The sequence below is a fragment of the Bombus huntii genome, chromosome 14, assembly GCF_024542735.1.
Source record: "Bombus huntii isolate Logan2020A chromosome 14, iyBomHunt1.1, whole genome shotgun sequence".
In the NCBI taxonomy this organism is placed as follows: domain Eukaryota; kingdom Metazoa; phylum Arthropoda; class Insecta; order Hymenoptera; family Apidae; genus Bombus; species Bombus huntii.
The window spans coordinates 7,914,221-7,933,725 of NC_066251.1; the positions used below are offsets into that span (position 1 = coordinate 7,914,221).

The window sequence follows — 19,505 nt, forward strand, 5'->3', positions numbered from 1 at the left end:
TCATGCCATTTTTGAAGAAGAATAAATTATTCGTTTCGTTCATCATCGAAATTAAGGAAGAACAGTAATTAAGAAAAATACAGACTTAAAAGATAGACTGGCCCTCGAGTACACAAATATTCGTTCCCTCACCACCTGAGAGTAACACGACTCACTGTTTCAATAAATCGTTCGCGGTAAACGCTCGATTTACGTTCTTAGGTATATATATATATATATATATATATATATATATATATATATATATATATATATATATATATATTTGAGGATTTAGAACGAGTTACTTCAGTGATCCAGGTCAAAAGTTCATGTTTGCTCCAATGAATATTGAAACTCCCCCAAAACTACGATGAAACTAATAATTTGACAAATTCTTCTTGACGAATCACTTTCCTTTCACTTCTCCCCGCATTCCACAAAATATCGCGGTGAATTTGTATAATTAGCGTAATTAATCGAGACACGTTTCTTAAACTATTTGTCGTCAGCCGCAGTTTTAAACAGCAGCTTAACTGCATCTGCAAATATACATAGAAATCGCGTCAGATAGCACGGGGGTGGAGTGAAGTTTCGTTCGCAGTTAACTTGAAAATTTGGTTATAACTCGGTGAAAGCCTCGTTGCAAACTAAGCCGATTCGGGCTGGCTGCAAGATTTAACCATAATTAGAAAACTTTCTCGTAAGGGACTGTTTCCTCTGTTTATTACCAATTTCTGAGAATCTCGCGATCTCTCTTCTTTTTCCCTCCCTTTTTTTCGCAACTTCGAGCGTTGGCGAATTATGAAGCTCGTCTTCGAACATGAGCGAAGAAACCGAAGCTTCTTGATCTCGAAACTCGCGTAACGGTTCCTTCCTTCAGTCAACACCACTTTTCTTGCAACTTTTATGTTTCAGCAGGCTAGTCAGATGGTGTAACTGCGAGAAGATAAACTTTGATCACCGCTATCGTCTGGCAAATTAGTGCGCCCTGTTTTTCATTGGCTATGGTTATTTCTTAGCTATCTCCTCCCCTGTAATTACACGTTAGTTCCCCTTTTTTTTCTTCAGACCTGCAACGTGATATTTTAATTACGCGCCGTACTTGCAGTGCAATATCTTGTTCCGTAACGTGAGATAATTTGTTCCTTTTGTCGCGGATGACTACCGTCGAAATATTTCGATATATATATAGAAGCATATCTTGTTTCAACCTGACGCTTTTTTGGAATATTGGAATATCGTTAATAATAAATACTTCTTTTGGAATATTAAAAGTCTCTGTAGCAAAATGAGAGCAAGATTCAACTATAATAATCCGTGAACCGCAACATGGCTAATTGAAGGTAAAATATTCATTGCCTTTTAATTAATAGATCGTAGAGCCGGGATATCTTTAGCATGATCTTTTGCTGACACGGTTGCCACGAAAATTACCTGGCAATGCCGGTATCACGCCTTAAAATGACGTCATTCATAAGCATTCATATATGAAAGCAGCAAACGGATGTAGGACGCATAGTTCGGGGAGAGCAGAGTTAGCATTCACACGATCCATGGATCCTGTTGGCCAGTAGGTTTTATCGAAGGGCTGGTAGAACTCTATAGGACATTAGGATATTGCGAACGAACGAGCTGCACACCCGTTATTCAACGGCAAATCGAACAACGTGGCCGTTCCATCTATGCGACCTTCCCTCATAGCGGTCGTTCCAATAATTCATCTCGCTAGCACGTAATAGCTGCATGTTGCCGAGATACCGTGAGCAAACCGACCAACTCTGTCTTCAATAGAACGACCATGTTCGGTGGTTCTTGGATACAGATGCTGGGCGTTTCGTGAACTGTTAATAATTTGCGAGTGCAAGCCGGTAGTATCTTGCAAGTTTCTCGAAATTCGTTTATTTCATTCTTCGTAATACTATAAAGGATATTGTAGAAAGTCGGTGGTAAATTTTAGAAGCATGAGAGATTTCAAGATGCAGGAAATGCACATGATGTATAATAGTACGTAAAATATGCAAAGTAGAGTATCTACGATCGTTACAGTGTGCAATAGGCGTATTCGTTACAATTTTCAATAAGTGAAACAAATCTCTATTTTCTAGATATATATTTATTTTTTGAGTTCTATCTCTTTATTTGTATTAACGACATTTGTATTAACGACATTTGTATTAACGACATTTAGATCCCCGTTTATTAAGAGATTTGTTCTGATGAGTATTTTACCTTTCGCAAACACATTATACGTTAGGGGGGCTTTGTTGAGGTTCGAACATCGCGTGAGAGTCGGTGATTTAGGATCAAAAAAACTGGTGGTTGGAAAAAAAGTGTCTGATATTGATCTTCTGATATTTAGCCTTTGGGAAGATATCTTTGTTGCTGTGATTAATCGAGGCCTGTTATGTAAGCGTTATTAATTTCAGAGAATATTGTGTTGTGAAGAATTGAGCGTTTCTTTGATAATCTTAAATTATTATTGCAGTAATCGTGCAAGGAACGAGAATGAATTTTTATAAATTTGCATTTGAATACTGCGTTAGAGAAACTTATTGCTAGATTTTGTCGATTGTAAATGATTAAGTGTTTCTTTAATAATTTTTCGTTTAACTAGGGGAAGTTGATATTTTTTGTAAATTCACGATTTAATATCATGCGCGAATACTATACATTTTTGTTGACTTCTTGATTGTGAAAGCTTGAATGTTTCTTTCACATGGGTTTAAATATATTGTATAAGAGTGGTTGAAAAATTTTCCAAGCTTTTAGATATACTAAGAAGATAGCAAATGCACATGCTCTACTTCAAGTTTAAGTAAAAAAAGGCGGTATTGGCAGATTAAAATTCTTAAAATTGCTTTTCAATGGTCACCTCTCTATTTAAGACGTAAGAACGAGCTTTCTACGTGAGAGCACAGACGAGCTAGTCCATGGTGAAAGCTCGATGGCAAGTGAGATATTTGTCGGTCGATGAGATAGGCCGTTTTAATGGTTACCAGGAAACTTTCTCGCAGATGCTGAGTGCTCGACAAACAGACGGTCTTTATTTTGGCTGATTTAGTGGCGACCACGAATTTATGCTATTTCCTTATGAGAATACTTTTTCACTCTGTGGTTCGCCCGAATAAATCTGAAAAATAAGGAATTGCACAGCAAAGCGAAACTTTTCGATGCTCTATTTCTCGACGTACGAGAAATCTTTTCTCTCCTAGTTTCTCCGCCGGGCATGGCAAAGTATCGTGCTTTTCTTCCTCGTTACTTTTCCTCTTTGCCAAAGATCGATAATCGACAGAAGAATTTCATATATTTTTGCACACTATGTGCATTCCGAACATTTTTATACTTTCAAATCTCGCATATAATTCGCATTGGAATTATGAAATATCTCGCGCAATTTCTTTTTTTATTCGCGTATATATTATAGCGTGTATTATTGCGCTTACTATGCATGTATTAATTAAAAATTCACTTGATTAAGCACCTTTCTTTGAAGCGTGAAATTGATCGAAAAATTGTAAAGCATTTCTTTTGCGTTTTGCCGTTTATATTGTCTGCTATTCTAACTTGTCAGTTCGAAATACTTTCACTTGCACGAAGGATCTTCGACGAAGGTAGAATTCCAGCTTCTACCGAATCGGTTAATTAAAGCAAAGAAAAGATTTTAACCACGGTCGAGCAAGTTGTGGTAGGTTAGTTCGTAACAATGCAGCAACGGTGGTTTTCGTGACACGAGCATTGCCATTGTTTGTCGCGTTTACGTTTCCCAGGGGGATTTAATTGAATATTCCGACGGAAATTACGACTCTTCTCCTTTTTTTTGTTTTTTTTTTTTTTTATAAAATGTTCAGTGGGTTCGTCGCTAATGAATTTCCTTATGGCTTTCGTCTAAACAATTTTTACGTGTAATTACAGGTTACATTCGGCTGGTAATAATGCGAGTGTAAGCTCGACGATAAATTCCTTTAATATAAACCAGTATTTTGGAAGTTTAAAGCGTGAAATTTTACGCCGTCGAATGCGCCAGCCAAAGCAGATTTAATTAAATTTTAGCAAACTTTATGTTACTCGTACGGTAATCGAGGAAGATGTTCACCTTGTAATTATATACGCGTTAGTTATTTTCATACTAAACGGAAATAATATTAATTATCAAAATTACTAAATTAGACGATATTAAGTGTACAGAGAAATACGGATATAAGGAGTCAGCAAACAAAATAAAGATAAAAAATACTTCGATATTAGGCGATAAATCCACAACGTTTTGTAAGAAATTAAGGGCTTGACTGATGTTACGACAATTGATATTTTAAAAATATTCAGCAGGATAGGAGACGCTTATATTTCAGTTTCAGAACAAATAAAAACGTTTCCTTGCGCGTCTTCCCAATGTCGATGGTAGTTTCACTTGAAGATATATTTTTTTAATTTTCAAGTTTGAGAGATCGGACGAGAATCGATCTCGTTTTGGTTTCCGTCTAGTCTTTCGGTAGAGTGGTTTCTTCCCACGTATGCACGTTTCATCAATGTTATGTAAGTATGTATGAGAATGCTCGAAGGGAGAATGGATTTGATGCGCGCTGCAAAGTGGCATCACTGCCCCCTTTCTCACGAAATTGATACACGTACCGCGGCACACGTGTATTTTACACAGGTGCTCTATGGGGTCTGTATGCTAAGAAAGATGGAGGGGATGCTTTACCTTTTCAACGGTGGCGTGCCATTTCGCTTTACCGCCTCCTATCATTTCTCTTCTCAACTTCCGACTTTTTCTCCTGACAATATTACCAACCTTCAAAACTTCTGTATTTTTTTTTCTTCAAGTGAAATTGTTCCTCAGCGTCAAACTTTTAATTATTCGAAATTGCCTGCTTCGTAAGAACGTTCCCTCGAACAATTTACGTTCGTCCCCTTTCTTCTTCGAGCTGAGGAGAAGCTATGCATACGAAGATTATAACAACAAGTTTATACTTTCTACAGATTATATCGAAGAATATTTTAAAAGATATTCGATGTTCGTTTCGCGAACAACATCGGAAGGGATTCTGTTAAGCTCCTGAATTTTGTATTAAAATAATCGTTCAAGTTATTACGCAATTGTATCGATGGAGCATCGGCGTTGTTGCGACAAATGGAAGCAGTAACTTGATAACTCGCGTCGCAAATTTCCGATACGCTCCGGACTACTTAATGGCGCTAGGGTGCGTTATATTGGAAGATGTGTGACGAGTGTTCTTTCTTGTTTTAATTTTAATATGCGAAGACAACTGAGGAAGAATATGATAAGCCACTACGGCTGTCATTTATACGAAAGCGATTTAAAGATTCTATACATTGCTATCGATGTAGGCCCATATTGCTAAAACCTTCTTAGTCGATTTACAGATTATATATGTATCCTTAATAGCGGTGCTTAAAACAACGATAATCACCGCTTCCAAATTCCATCGATATTTTCTTACTTTAATCATATATCACACGAAACCCATTCACCACCGGCACAAAAAATATTAGATTTATATCTCAATCTGTCTACTTCCGAATGTTCTATGGCTAGCGTAATCAATATTACTTTAACGATTCCTTGGATGAACACGAAAATTTCATCGAACGGTATCTCTCCATATATACTTCTCAATCCCAGCGAAACATAGGAAGGCTCGTCTACCAATTTGCACATGGGAACAAATGGGGCAAATACCTGTCACGGCGTAGCCGTAATCCGAATAAAAGCCAGGAGAAAAGGGATGATGAATTATTAGCAGGCAGAACGGAAGCTTTGAAACGGCTGCGTCGACTATGCTTTACAGTCCGTCAGCCGTGGCTTCTCCCCTTCATCTAACATTCCAACCTCGTTGGTATCTGCTCATCCCCGTATTCGGGATGGGAATGACAAACTTCCCGTTTCCATCGATTGGAAATACCGAATCCACGGTATCAAACTTTTTAATGGAAAAGACGCCACAGCCGTGTGGAACGCACGGTTTGGGAATTATTTTTCGAAAAATGACATCCGGAGTTTTCCATCCACTTTACTTGCCTTACTGGTTTAAAGAGGAGAAGAGGGATCGGGGGAGGAGGGACAAGGTGGAAAGAGGGGAGTGATTTACATCGTGGAAGGTGTCACGGGAAAACCAGGAATATTACCGGTTCTGCAGGATGTGGTCATGAATTATCCTGGCCTGCGTGAAATATCTCTAGACAGGTCTAGGACGTGCCTGTAAGACCTTAATGCCATTAGGAATTTCACTCCGCGAACACAGTCAGTTGAATTAAGCCGAAGAAATATTTTCGTCATCCGGTTACGTTTCTGGCACACCGTTTCGTGCTCAGTTTCAAATCAGGCTTAATAATTTCCTAAAGGTTTGTCAAGTTTTATCTTATTCTTTATAAAGGCTCTTTGGAGGTTGAATAACGATCGAATAATCTATTTGATGCTTTGGTCCTGATAATTATCGTATACCGTGAAATATCGGCCTGGAAAATCGTAAAGACGTTCTAGAAGTGCTGTTGTTAATAACTGAATGATCGCGCGAGATATTTGATAATCCAGGGCAATGAAATTTCATAGCGAAGCCAGCCATTGTTCCGTCGTTTTCCAACCTGAAACTCGTAGAAAACTTGCATTGGTCGAGAGTAACGATATGAGTTTTTAAGAGGAGACTGCGTACGTGATCGCGATCTACGCGTCCATGAATTTCCCCTAGAAAATTCAATCGACCAATATTGAAATATCCAGCGAAATTTGATTGAATCACATTGTAACATTGGTCATATGGATTCGTTGATTAAACCCAGATAACTCGTTGCGCTCGATATCGATCACCATATCAATCCTATGGATATTGGTTACTATCTTTTCACGTACTAGAGAAGAACGATTAGCAGCGACAAATTGCATATTAATGGCAATGTAGAACGTGAGGCTTACGGCCAACCTGATCCTATTTCCAATTCGAATCACGGATGTGCTCGATCACTGGAAGTGCGCGACTTTACGATCCACCGCTTCCCATTGATATTTCCGTCAGCTGAATTTTATCATAGCAAAAGATAGATTCGAGCGTGTATTCGTGCTGATATTTCACTAGCATCTCGTTATTCTCCGTATAACATTAGCAATTATCAAATTAAGAACTGTCGGATGTGTGTCGTCGAATATCTTGAATAAAAAGAGGAGAATAAAATAAATTGGAGTCTGATTAAAACAATAGAAATTCAATATTTCTATATTAGGTTAATATATCAGATAGTTTCATAAATTTGTCGCTTTTTTGCCAAAACTTTGATGTAGAATCAGTTATTGGAATCTTCAAGTAGATTAAGTATGGATTAATAACCTTGTCAGACAAGCCCTTTAGAGCCAAGATGGATATCTTTGACTTTGTGCTGGACTAAATATGTGACTTTGCATTCGTGTATAGTGAAGTCTATTAATCTTTGGTTAAGTAGAACTAGTTTCTCAATCCTTTTATACGTCAAACTTTTGCAATTTTAGTCGCTCAATTCAATCAATGGCTTTTTTAAACGTTCAGATTTAATAGAGCCTGAGATACATAATCCTAATTGACGAATTAGCAATCATGGTTTCTTCAAATGTTCAGGTCTAACAGGACTTTAACTACTGGATTCTAATTGATCAATTTACATAATCGTCGCTCATCATCATTTACATATTCATAGTCCGTAATCATTAATTTCTTCGAATCTCCGCACCTTTTAAATCCACCTTGTGTGCTTTAAACACACTGTGCCAAGATTCACTATGACACCTTCAGTTATTCTTAAAAGGGCAATTGCAGCGAGGGATGGCCGAGACATTTGTCTCGGATTATACCCGCCCCTATTTGCTTTGGCGCTTGAAGGTGTGTAAACGTGGCGCTGATGCGATGAATGTATCCCAAACCCTCCTAGCGATGTCGCTTTATTTTTGCCGGCGACGGTGCTTCGGGCAATTGGGGCGTAAGTGGTGCCCGGGCGTCAAACCCTCGTTGAAGTTTAAACGACTTCGAACCTCTTTCAACCTCTCGCGCCCATCAGGCGACGCGCCTGTCCTCCTCGTAACAACTCAGTTTGCAAAGTCGAGATGCTCGCCGATAAAAGTTACATCGTTTAACGAACACGTTCTTAGCTTTCTGCGAGAGGCTCGTGTGCCTGAGGATGAGGTAGTTGGGTTCGTTTTCAGCCAAACAACAATTTGGCTCTGCTTCGCCGCATCGGCGCGCAGAAATTGAGACAGATAGGGTTTTCTTTCATTCTGTTTCTTTCTCCTTTTTACACTTTGGATATCTGCTGCCAACCAGATAAATTTTTATATCGTACCCTGCGGTTTTGTACCAACTTAGGGGATGCAAGGGGATTTAAACGTAATGGGAAGTTATGTCAGGACGTTGGACGATAAGAACGCCAACCGCTGTGTTAAGATTTCTGATAGAGGTGAATGTTCTTGACGATCATTCGCTATTTAGATACGCTTCGGACGTTCCCTGAAATGTTTGCTTATGTTGGGTTAATTTTGGTTGGCGCAAAGATATCGTAAGTTAAGTTTTAATTGGTGTTGTTGGCTCATAAGTAGGATATTTAGTAGTTTGGGTCAAATTTCGATAAGATTTAGTTTAGATTATTTAATGTTAATGTATTTGATCGTATCTTGTATTTTGTATTTTACGTGGTAAAAGCTTTTTTAAATAATTTATTCGATATTTTATTCTAGTTATCGTGATTCTTCGATACGAAGGCTCTTGCAAGTGTAATTATGAATTTCCTGTAAATCTTAAAAAAACTGATCTAGATCCAGTTTGGATTAGATTTAGGTTAATATCGCAGATTCGGCAATTGATGTTAGATTTGGATTGATTTATAATAGGATATCATTTGGATTAAATGAACTCTAATGGATTCCTGCGCCGATGCACGGTACGCTTGAAATCCCCTCTTCCCGGTAAAATAATTTAAGGTGTCATAATTACTCTTGAAAGAAGGAAATCATAGAACAAGGACAGTCTTTACATACAACCGTAATGATACAGTTATTAATTTTTTGCCAGATTAGATTACACGCTTTTGGGAAAGGTAGAGAATCGTGATTCGTGTGAGGAACATAGTGGAAGCTAATAAGAAACATGGTATCGCGTGATACCTGAGCAACATGCGAGCCCAGGTTTTTTACGTGAATTTATGTTAATCCCGATCCCCTGTCCCTGATACTTAAGACCGTCGGTGAACCATGATTTTACCGAAATATTAATCTACCAGTGTATCAACCCCTTTCTAAAATGTAGCTTTAACGGGGTGTGTGGTTAGGCAACATGGCTGCTAGACTAATGAAACTGCTTGTACGATGATAAAATCGATTAAACATTCGGCTTTTCCCATGATTTACATTCGTGGCTATGGTGTAAAGAAGGTTGTATACACGCATATTTTAGCATCGTGAAATATCGTAATGGTTCATATATTCTCGTGCGAAGTGTAACACTTTGCGAGAAGATAAAAATATTTCAAATATTGCATTGTTGGAACAGTCAGGAATTTTTATTTTGGCAGAATACGTTTTTCCTTTTAGTATAGGATCGTATTATTTACCACTATTCGCGCGATAGTTAAAATAGGTAGATGATTTCAGAATGAACGGATCCATACAATCAAATAATTTTCTTTTATTCGATGGAAGTAGTTAATAGTTGAGAAGTCGTATCTACTTTGTGGTTTTTGATGCTGGTGTATGTTAATATTTCCAAAGGGTCTTTTTTTTGCCTCTTAGACCAATAAATTAGAAAAATGATCTACGCCTCCAGCTTCCGTTACGGTCATCGAATAACTGCTTCGTTCGTCTCAATAAAAGCAGAATAACTAAGGAGACTTCCAACGCTTTGACATTTAAAGATCTGTGAGCGTCGGTACAAAGAAGCTTCCACGCCCATGCAAACAAATTAGAAAATAATTCAACGCTTTAACTTTCATTGCAATCATCAAATAAATCCTTCCTGTTCACTCCTCTCGTCCGAATAAAAGTAGAATAATAAGTTAGTCATTCTTGTGCTTTGACATTTGAAACGCTATGGGCGTCGGTGTCCAACAGTTTCCACTCTCTAAACAAGAAAGTATTGGAGAAATAATTCAAATCTTCAGCTTCCATTGCAATCGCCAAATAACTTTCGTTTATTTGTTTTGTTACGATGGAAGTATAGTTTCACGTTACGATATTTGAAATTCTGCGGCCGTTTCCGGGCGTTTCAAGATTCCGTATGGTGTTCCAGCACACGGAATCCTCGCCGTTTCAGGCGTCACGATTCCCGACGCGGTGACAAAACAAATCTTCCTCTCGAAACTGGCGACCGGTGTTGCTTTCACAGGCTGCTGGTAATTACGTTCCCGCACCTGACAGTTATTACGGCCCTGTGCCGATGCTTCGTATGGTAGAGCCACGTGGAATTTGTGGATATTAACGAGAAGGACATTAACGGGATGATGAAATGGGCCACAAAGGAGGGGTTAATAATTGTTATTATGTGACAAGTTTCTTGTGGACGTATCATAGATAAGAGCAATAACGATGGCGGTCTTACAAATACGTTGATACTTTTGATACGATTAATTCATCGAACGTCGACTGTTCAATCGTCTCGTGCAATATTAAGCTCCTTTGATATATCAAGAAAATGAGAATCGAGGAAATTGAATTTTAATACGAGGATCACAGGTGACAATAAGTCACGTCTCCTCCCTTTTTTTATAGAAGAGCGATTTTTAAATTCTATATATCATTATACAATTCCATGTTAAAATCATTATTCCATCTAAGTTTCGAATTATTATTGATACTATAAAATCTACTTTTATATTATCGCGTGTATCACGTATTAATTTGAGATTACACCACTGCAATATTGCGAAGCTGGGTTTTATACATTTATTCTTTTATCATAAATAGAAAGGCAGAAATTTTCCACGCCCTTCAAACTTAATACAATTAAACAAACACTTACGTATTACGAGTACTGAAGGAAATGATAACTGGATAAAAAGATAAGTGAACAAAATCTACGGAAACAAAATTTTAACAGGAAATATTAATTAATAATTAATAATTCCTCATACCTTAGTTCAAGAAAAAAAATGGAATTTAGAGCTTCGTTTTGACATATTTTCGTAAAATGTAGCCAGCTCTTAAGGGATTAATTGACAATGTAACGTCTATAGAGACAGAAGGTCAAATAATCTGAGAAAAACAGAATCCTAGTCCAAAGAATTCATTTTCACTTAAAAGAACGCTATTCATGTTATCTACGATTCGCCTGTAACAAATTTGTCGCATTTTCGGAGAAATTCATTGGTTTCAGGTATTTAGGTATGTCTGTGTTGGTTTCAGAATTCTTGGCATGCGTAGGCCGAAGGAGGAAGCAGGGGGAGAATTGAACAGGACCGAGGAGCATGGCGTAGTGCTCGTTTTGGGGGTTGCTGGGAGATCAAAGGACGCGAAAGAGGGTCTGGCCGCTCTCGAGCGGTTCGAGAGCCGGTGAGCATCGCGACGGGGCGAGCAACCCCGTTGCCTCGGCCAACGTCTAACAACCCTCCCGTCTGTCACTGTCGACGAACAACAGAACAGGTAGGGATGTAGTTTCCTATTCGCTCAAAAGAATTTCCTCCCTCGACCGTTGTATCGGTCTTTCGTAGACAAACGAAATCCGATGAAACGCCCGATCCGCGTGTCTGGACGATGAGCTTTTAAACTTTTAGTTCAGTTTTGTCTACCCTTTTTTTTACGTTGTTCATTTGACGAGTTACCACATAGTACGAAATTAAATCGTACTATTTTTTAAGAGTGATGAATTAAATAGTAGCTTGTGTTGTGTTTGAATAATTCTTTGATATAATTTGATAAAGTTGCAAACGAAACAATAATTCTTATAGATTTCTATAACTTCTTAGTGATTTACGTTTCTTACATAATTCAATACTAAATCTGGCACTGCTAATTTTTACCATTTGTATCATTTCACCTGCAAGTTTTAAGAATATTAAACTTTTTGTGTTGCTTCTTTTGCGCAATACGAGACGTGTAGTTAAACATTTGTTAGGGTTAAAAAATGATGGCGAATCGAGAACACCATGGCGATGGTAAATCGTCAAGTACGGGGATCGCGGTTTAGAGAGTGAACTTCGTGGTTTAGTATGTCGACCTGACATACCGCCATGGAACGTTTGGTGACGTGGTAACCGCAATTGCGGCTCTGTCGCCCTAACACCTTTGGTAAAAGCCACGTTATCTACGCGGTAATAAGGAATCCCGGAGTCGAGGGAAGGAAAAACACGCGGCTGCTTAACGAGTTTTCGCAAATCGAAGGATAATACCGAGGGAAAGCACAAGAGAACGAATGCTTTGGTTAAAATCCGCGAATGGGGATAATGTAAAATGAAATTTCAGAGAATAGACGTCTCTCTCGATTTCTTTGTTACGTTTTCTTTTTATAGCCAAGATTAGGCTATAGTGAGCAGAGAATTTTTTTCAGAAATCGCACGAATTTGCAATGATATGCATAACAAATTCTTTTTCACATATTATAGAGTTTTTCCATTCATCCTTTCTCCCAAATTAGAAAATATCTCGTAGGCATCTTTCATCCTGTATGTTGCAACATTGTAGTTTGGCAAGTTCCGTAGATGATATAGTAAATAATATGTGTAACGATAAATAATGCAAAAAATTTATTATATAACGAACAACTTCGAAGTGACTGAAAAGATTTACGTGTTCGTCACGGCCACGTGCAGCAAAAACAGAAGTTTTCGTGGAAAGTGCGACCGAACTGGGGCTGTCCATACAAGGGTAATCGCGGTTCAAGGCTAATCTAAAGTTCGTTCGTTTGCTAGGGCGCGTTCTCATGTTGTTTTGATTCCTCGTTAAATCACGATTGCGAAATACTTTGGCAAAGTTTTGTATTTAAAGAATGCTAAATTATTAGCGAACACGCGAGTGTGTCTCAGTAGTGTATATCGATCGATAACGCGACCATGATGGAGTTCCATTTGTAACGTAGTAGTGGAGCCAGAGAATGTGAATGAAAGCAAATTAAATTTTCTTTCTTGCCAAACTATCGATGCAGCTGTGTAGGACAACTAAAAATGAGTGGTTATTTGAAACAGGAAAACTTCTCCTTTTTAAGAATTTTTAGTGGATAGAGATTGGATATAAGCACGAGGAATTAATTGAACAATTTTACGATGATTTTATGGTCTTCAAAAAGCTCTAAAGATATTATTCTCTGCTTATTCTGAAACATTTATTCAATAACGAAAAATTTGCGATAGTAGTGAAAATCTAATGATATAATTTTTATTATATGTAGAATAATATTATTCCGTATTAGTTTCTGTATTTTAATGATAATTTTTCATTAATAGCGTAGGTCTCGAAGCAGATTATTTTAAAAAGCTGTGTTTTATGAATATAGATAAAACATGAATCTGAAATTTTTTTTAGAGTTGTAATATGCTATTATAACAAAATTCGATCTCGTTGTATGTGTACGATATTATACGTATATTCGGGGAACAATGTAGGCGATTCATTTACATTTATAATGTGCACGGTACGGATTGTGCTCTGGAGAGCGATAAACATTACATAATAAATAGAACAACATAATGGGTAGTCGTAATTGGTCGTTACATATGAGTAATTTGCTCCATAGCTATAAGATCAGCCCTTATATGAATATACAATTTTTTCTAATTTGCAACGAAACGGAACTATTTGAGAAACCTATAATTTTCTATAATTCTACAATATACAACGATTAGATTTGGAATTTTCCTTACATAACATAATTCACGTATTTATATACCTCTTTGCATTAAATTTGATATCTTATTAAAATTCGGGAAAGAATATTAGGCATCTGAAAGGCAAATCTCTTTTGATACAATTTTGCAGCTTTTGTTAAAAATAATCTTCGAATAATTTCAAACCATCGATTTAGGGGTGTGTCTCGTAAATTTTCGAAAAGTCACGTGAAATTGTCATAAATCTATTTCATCGAAATAAATTTTTTCTTATATCGTAGCTCTGTAGATAAAGGCGTTAAAAGAAAAGTTGCAACACCGCAGCGTTTCTTATCTCACTGCGATGCAAGCGAAAATACCCTTTGAGAAATATTCAGTATATTATACTTAATATCTGAAACTTCTCAGCAGATGCTTTTTTTATGCAACTGGAAACCCTTCACATCGCGGTTTACGTTTCAAATGAGTTAGCACTCGAGTTTATCGCCTAAGGAAGTTAAAATATGATAGATGAACAGTAACCTGAAGATGAAAGAGAGGGTCGAGTTTGTTGCTTCAGAGCTGAGGCTTTTTCTTTTCACGTGACATAGGATTAATCTCGGAGGATTAAATATTCATCATATTAAGGTTCGTCAACTTTTTGAATTGAGCTAATGAATAAAAGAGCTTACGAATAATGTCATTCATAATTAGCGTAATTTGCTCACGAATGTCGTAGCATCTTTCTCTCACAGTTTATGAGAGAACGTAATAGAAAATTAACTGCCGGAATCTATTACGAAGGCTTCATTATTTATTTTCGAATATTACGCACGTTGTTTCCTTTTTCCTAAAGAATTAATCGAAGAATTTTATGGCAACGAGAATGTTACTTATCAATTTTTACGACGAGTTTTACTTACATAAAAATTGGTCGTAGGAACAGGTTGATAACAACGAAATGCCAATCAGGTAACGTAATCGATTCTTTAATATAGTACGAAAATAAACGAACTGGCAACCTTCGGCCTTAGTAAAATTCCATCGATAATTTATTCAACCGTGGTATTTAATACACGCTTCTTGGATTATCGTCGTCGATTACCTGGAAACTTTTAAGCCGAATTAAAAGGTTCGACAGAAGAGAAGTATGTATTTAGGTTCGCCCCTGTTCTCAACCCCAGTTTTCTTTCGTTCGAGCCGACAATAGGTCCCACAGGTCTGGTTTAAGCTAGGATTTTATTAAAACCATCTACCCATGATCCTTTGTTGCCCGACAACGAATAGGAGGGGGATGGAGAAATAAATCTCTTTTGATTGCATGGTCGTCGCATTAATGTCCGCCGGCTTCCTGCAGCCACTCGAAGAATACGAGGGGCTGGTGAGGGTGTTAGGCGAATGGGTGACAATAAGCACACCCATTCAAATTACATCGCCGAGTTTTTGTTGCTGGAAAATGCGTCGGTTCTTATAATTTCCCTTAAATGAAATTAGTGCACTCAACGTGCGTGTGGTTTCATCTAAAACCGTGATTATATACAATTTAAAATTTGAGATCGCGCGTTGCAATTCTTTCGCGTTTCATCGAGGTTCCGTGTTTTTAATTGGAAATTTTTTGAAGTAATTTTTGGGGAATAATTTAGGGGCTTTTTGAAAAACGGGTGTGTCAGGGACAATGATGAATCGTGTAACTTGCTTCGAGAAGTTTATTTCCAATTTCGTAATCTGTCAATCGGATTATCCCTTAAGTAAAAGTCTCTGTGAAGAGAAGTTTCTCATTTGTCGTAATAATTGACTCGAGAACTTCGCGAGAATCGAAAAGTTCGTAGATCGAGTGGAAGGAAAAAATAAACGAAGAGGCGTTTGTTTCATTTCCGCTTCGAATAACAGTGAAAATGAAAGTACTTCCGGTTTAGTCGTTTCTTCGATCGAAGGGTCGAAACTACGTGGCATGTCAGCCAGGAGAAGAAAATTCGCTGGGGTTCTCGTGAGTTGCAAGTCTTTCCATTAATCAATACGGAAAATGAACCGCGCCCAGTGAGCCAAAATGATTCGAATTCAAAGTCAGAACGGATTCATCCTTTCACTCTGTTCTTCTGATGTTTTCTCAACATTCCAACGAAATTAGTTTGAACCTTGATGTTCTCAACTCTGAAACAGTAATTCGTAGAAGAATTTATCTAGACTTAGAAAATGTTTCTTACATCTCATGCTACAGTTATTTGAATATTTAAAATCAAAGTTGAATACCATAGAAATATCTGTAGGAACGATGGGATCATTTGAGAAGTATCGGAATAATTTCTTTAGGCTTTCGTGAAATTTTACTAGATAAGATGAGAAACGAGAATGTATCTTTTTAAAACTGGAACTACCGAGTTTCTCAAATTGCCCAGTGTCAGGTCGTTTTATTTCTGCTGCTACTAAAAGCGAGCAATCTTTTTCTTAATATTCATGTTGACTTTTATTGCGATCGTATCACTGCATTAACTTTAAACATATTTACATCTACATATATTAACTATTTATAGTTCTGGCGTTGAAAAGAATTCCCAACTTCGCTTACACGCTACTAAAATTCTTCTATGAGAGAGTAGAGGGTATCATAAGACACAGATTCTGAAATACTTGTAACTCTCATGCAGTAAACTTCCGTTGCCAAAGTTCTTTTTCTCAAAAACATAATAAAACTACTCTTATACGAAAACTTTTCGTGAAGTACCGTGTTTTACGAACGATTCGCAAGGAATAAAATAATCTTACAGCCGGGTTTTACAGCAACTCTATCGTCGAAAGAACACAAATCTCGAGGGATGGAGGTTTCAAAGAGGTTCGGTAGCCGAGTAATTTAGAGAAGCGAGCTTTGTCAGACAGACGTGTCCAGGGGTTGGAAGCCATTGGTTGCAGGTTCGCTCATCAATCAGTGCGCTTAAAATGAACTGCGCTTCGGCAAGCGCATTTCACCCTCTCTCTCACCCTCTTTTTTTCTCTTTTTATGCTTTCTTCTTCCTCCTCCACCACTCTCTCTCTTTCTCTCTCTCTCCGCGCTTTTCTATCGTCGTTCGATATTGTAGCTCGGTTGGAATACCAGCAATGGAAAAAAAATCTCGATTTCTGCTAGTTGCTAGTCCACGAACGAGCCGTAAAATTCGCATTCGATGGTTAATTGCGCAGACTTGCAGCTCTCGTGGAAATTGATTCCTTCAGCTCCTCTCTCTCTTTTATCCTCCCGTCTCGTTGTTAAAGATCTTTGGAAAAACGAACCGCGCCAGTTTTCGAGGACATTTATTTCTTCCTGTTTTTCTCTTTAGAGATCCCCTCGTCAGGATTCACGGTGAATTTTTGCACATTAGGCGAGATGGTAACGCTACCTCGCTATTGAGCACCGGTATAATACTGCTGGCTAAATGAGTTTCGTTCGTACACGAGTTTTCTACTTCCTCATTGTAATTAGAGGGTTTCGCGTGTAAATAGGGAGTTTTGTTTCTGTTAGTCGGTTTACATCGCTGGGTTTCAAGTGGTTTGATAACGAACACTGGTATAATAAATTACAATATACAGATGGTAATGTTGTTTGTTTTCAGGATGAGATTTTAGTTATTCGAATCGAGATATTTTTCATTTTAGTTCAAATTTCACAATTAAGCCTCAGTTTCCAATTTCTGTTCGGTGAAACGAGAAATAACGTTCCTGTGTTTGTAATAAATTATAATACGTTGTCGATAATGTTGTTTGTTTTCGTAGTGAAAATTTTGTCATTCTAATCGAGATCATTTTTTATCGTAATTTAAAATCCTGAATAAATGTTCAGTTCCGAAATCTTGCGAGATGAAGTGAGAAATTATATGTACGGGTTCAGAGGGTGGAGTGTCTAAACACGATTAGGGACACTCGCCGTGGATAGAATAACAGAGTATAGATCGGAGCCTTTCAAAATGTCGTAAATATTATTTTTCAGAAATGAGCTCTTGTAGAATTTCACCGTGGCGTCAATTGCATTTTAAAGGATAAAATATTCCTATTTCCTTTTCTCTGAGGAAACCATGCCTGGGGTCAAAGAAAGGGAAAGACAAAGGGTTTTCCTTTTTCCTCTGAGATTAGTTTCTAGAGCGTTTCATACAAAATAAAGAGAAAGCCGGGCCAGTGAAAATCAGAAAAAAAAAAAAATAGAGGAATATTTTCAAAACAATTACTATTCGGATCCACAATTAAAGTTTTGAAGCTTCGTTATTTCCACTCGCGCTATCTCCGCTTGCGTTCATCAATTGTCAAAAAACAACGAGTAACAATACCAAATAATTATCACGGCTACACAATATTCTACTTTTAAACCTGATGACGACAGCGATGAACACTCGACGAAAACAAAAACGTGATATTATCGAATTGCATCACAATCACATTACAATTAATGGGACGCAACGTATGCATCGGTAGCACCGAAAATGTCAAGCAAAATTAGAATGGTACACATTCCGTGCTGGACTTCGTATCAATATTATTTGCTATCACTAGACAGCAGCTTTTTAATGCAAATTTATATTTTTGAACTAAAAAAAAAAAAAAAAGGAAAAAAAGAAAAATAGAACGTAGAGAAAAATTTATTTTACACAACAAACATTGTATTCAGCACAATCCTCTAGATATTATATATGATATTTTAGCGTATTTTAACGTATTTTGAATATTTTTGCACATTTGAATTTTCTATAAAAGCACATCATAAAAGTTCTAATTACCATATAATAGCGCTTTAGGCAATGAGAATGAGATATTAGGTATTTACGAGTTATAAATGGTGGATTTAAACCTTCCGCTTTTTTAAATTCGAAGTAGTATACACGAATGTTTGAAGAAAGCGCTTGATATCGTCCGCGATTAATAGATAACAAGTAGGGAGACTTAATTCGTTGAAAGCTAAAACGAGGTTAAACGTCGACTATCGTGTGCATTTAAACTCCCTCGCAGGCAGGAGATTTTACATAATTTGTAAAGGGATCAACCCTCGCCGGAAAGTATGAAAGGAGAGGCTTGAAAGAGGATAAAGAACACGGGGAGCTGATACGAAGGAGGATTTTATTATCTGTTAAAATGCGTGCTTACGCTTCGGCTCTCGTTTTTAGTTTACACGCCTATAAATATACCGAGCGAGCAGGTCGCCGATATAATTTTAATCGAACATCAGCTCCTTTCAATATTGCGCATTCGATATAAAAATAAAATACTCCATTTTATTACGGCAAGGATATTTCTGTTTTGTAGAATAAATTCAAACGAAAAACACACGTTCCTTAGTGGATCTTAAAATATTGGAATTTTTCATTTTAATGCAAGCCATGGAAATGAAATAATTATCATGGAATCGTAGAGAAAGTTTGTATATATTACGAAAGGGAAAAGGAATATAATTTTTTGATGGATACGAGTACGAGTCGAAACAATTCAATGTGGGAATGGGAAGTATTCGAAATGTTAGCCTTGAAATTCTTTTAGCCGGTGCGTGAATGTTTAACCCTCGGTGAAAAAGAGGGCTCGGATGGAAGGTTTCAGACAGAATGAATGCCCGAGAAAGTTGGAATACTTTCTAGAGGCAAAGTTTCGATGGTTAGCTTCTGTCGATGGATAAAAGGGGTTGCTTCAGCAACGGGGAAGTTCATTTTAATTGTCGGAATTTCTGGTCAATTATGCAGTCTTCTTCGAACATTTATCAACTTGTACGTGTCTCGATATGATTACTAAAATATTTAAATTAGCTCTTC

The 19,505-nt window shown here is 37.3% G+C and overlaps 1 protein-coding gene across 4 annotated transcripts in view; it reads left to right on the forward strand.

Annotated features, from left to right (window-relative positions):
• LOC126873298 (inactive rhomboid protein 1) overlaps positions 1-19,505 on the forward strand; it is a 295,589-nt gene that overhangs the window by 18,151 nt on the left and 257,933 nt on the right. For all 4 annotated transcript variants that reach the window (XM_050634017.1, XM_050634018.1, XM_050634020.1 and 1 more), the window contains exon 3: positions 11,354-11,590. The gene's annotated coding sequence lies outside the window, so the exon portion shown is untranslated. The remainder of the gene's footprint in view (positions 1-11,353; positions 11,591-19,505) is intronic.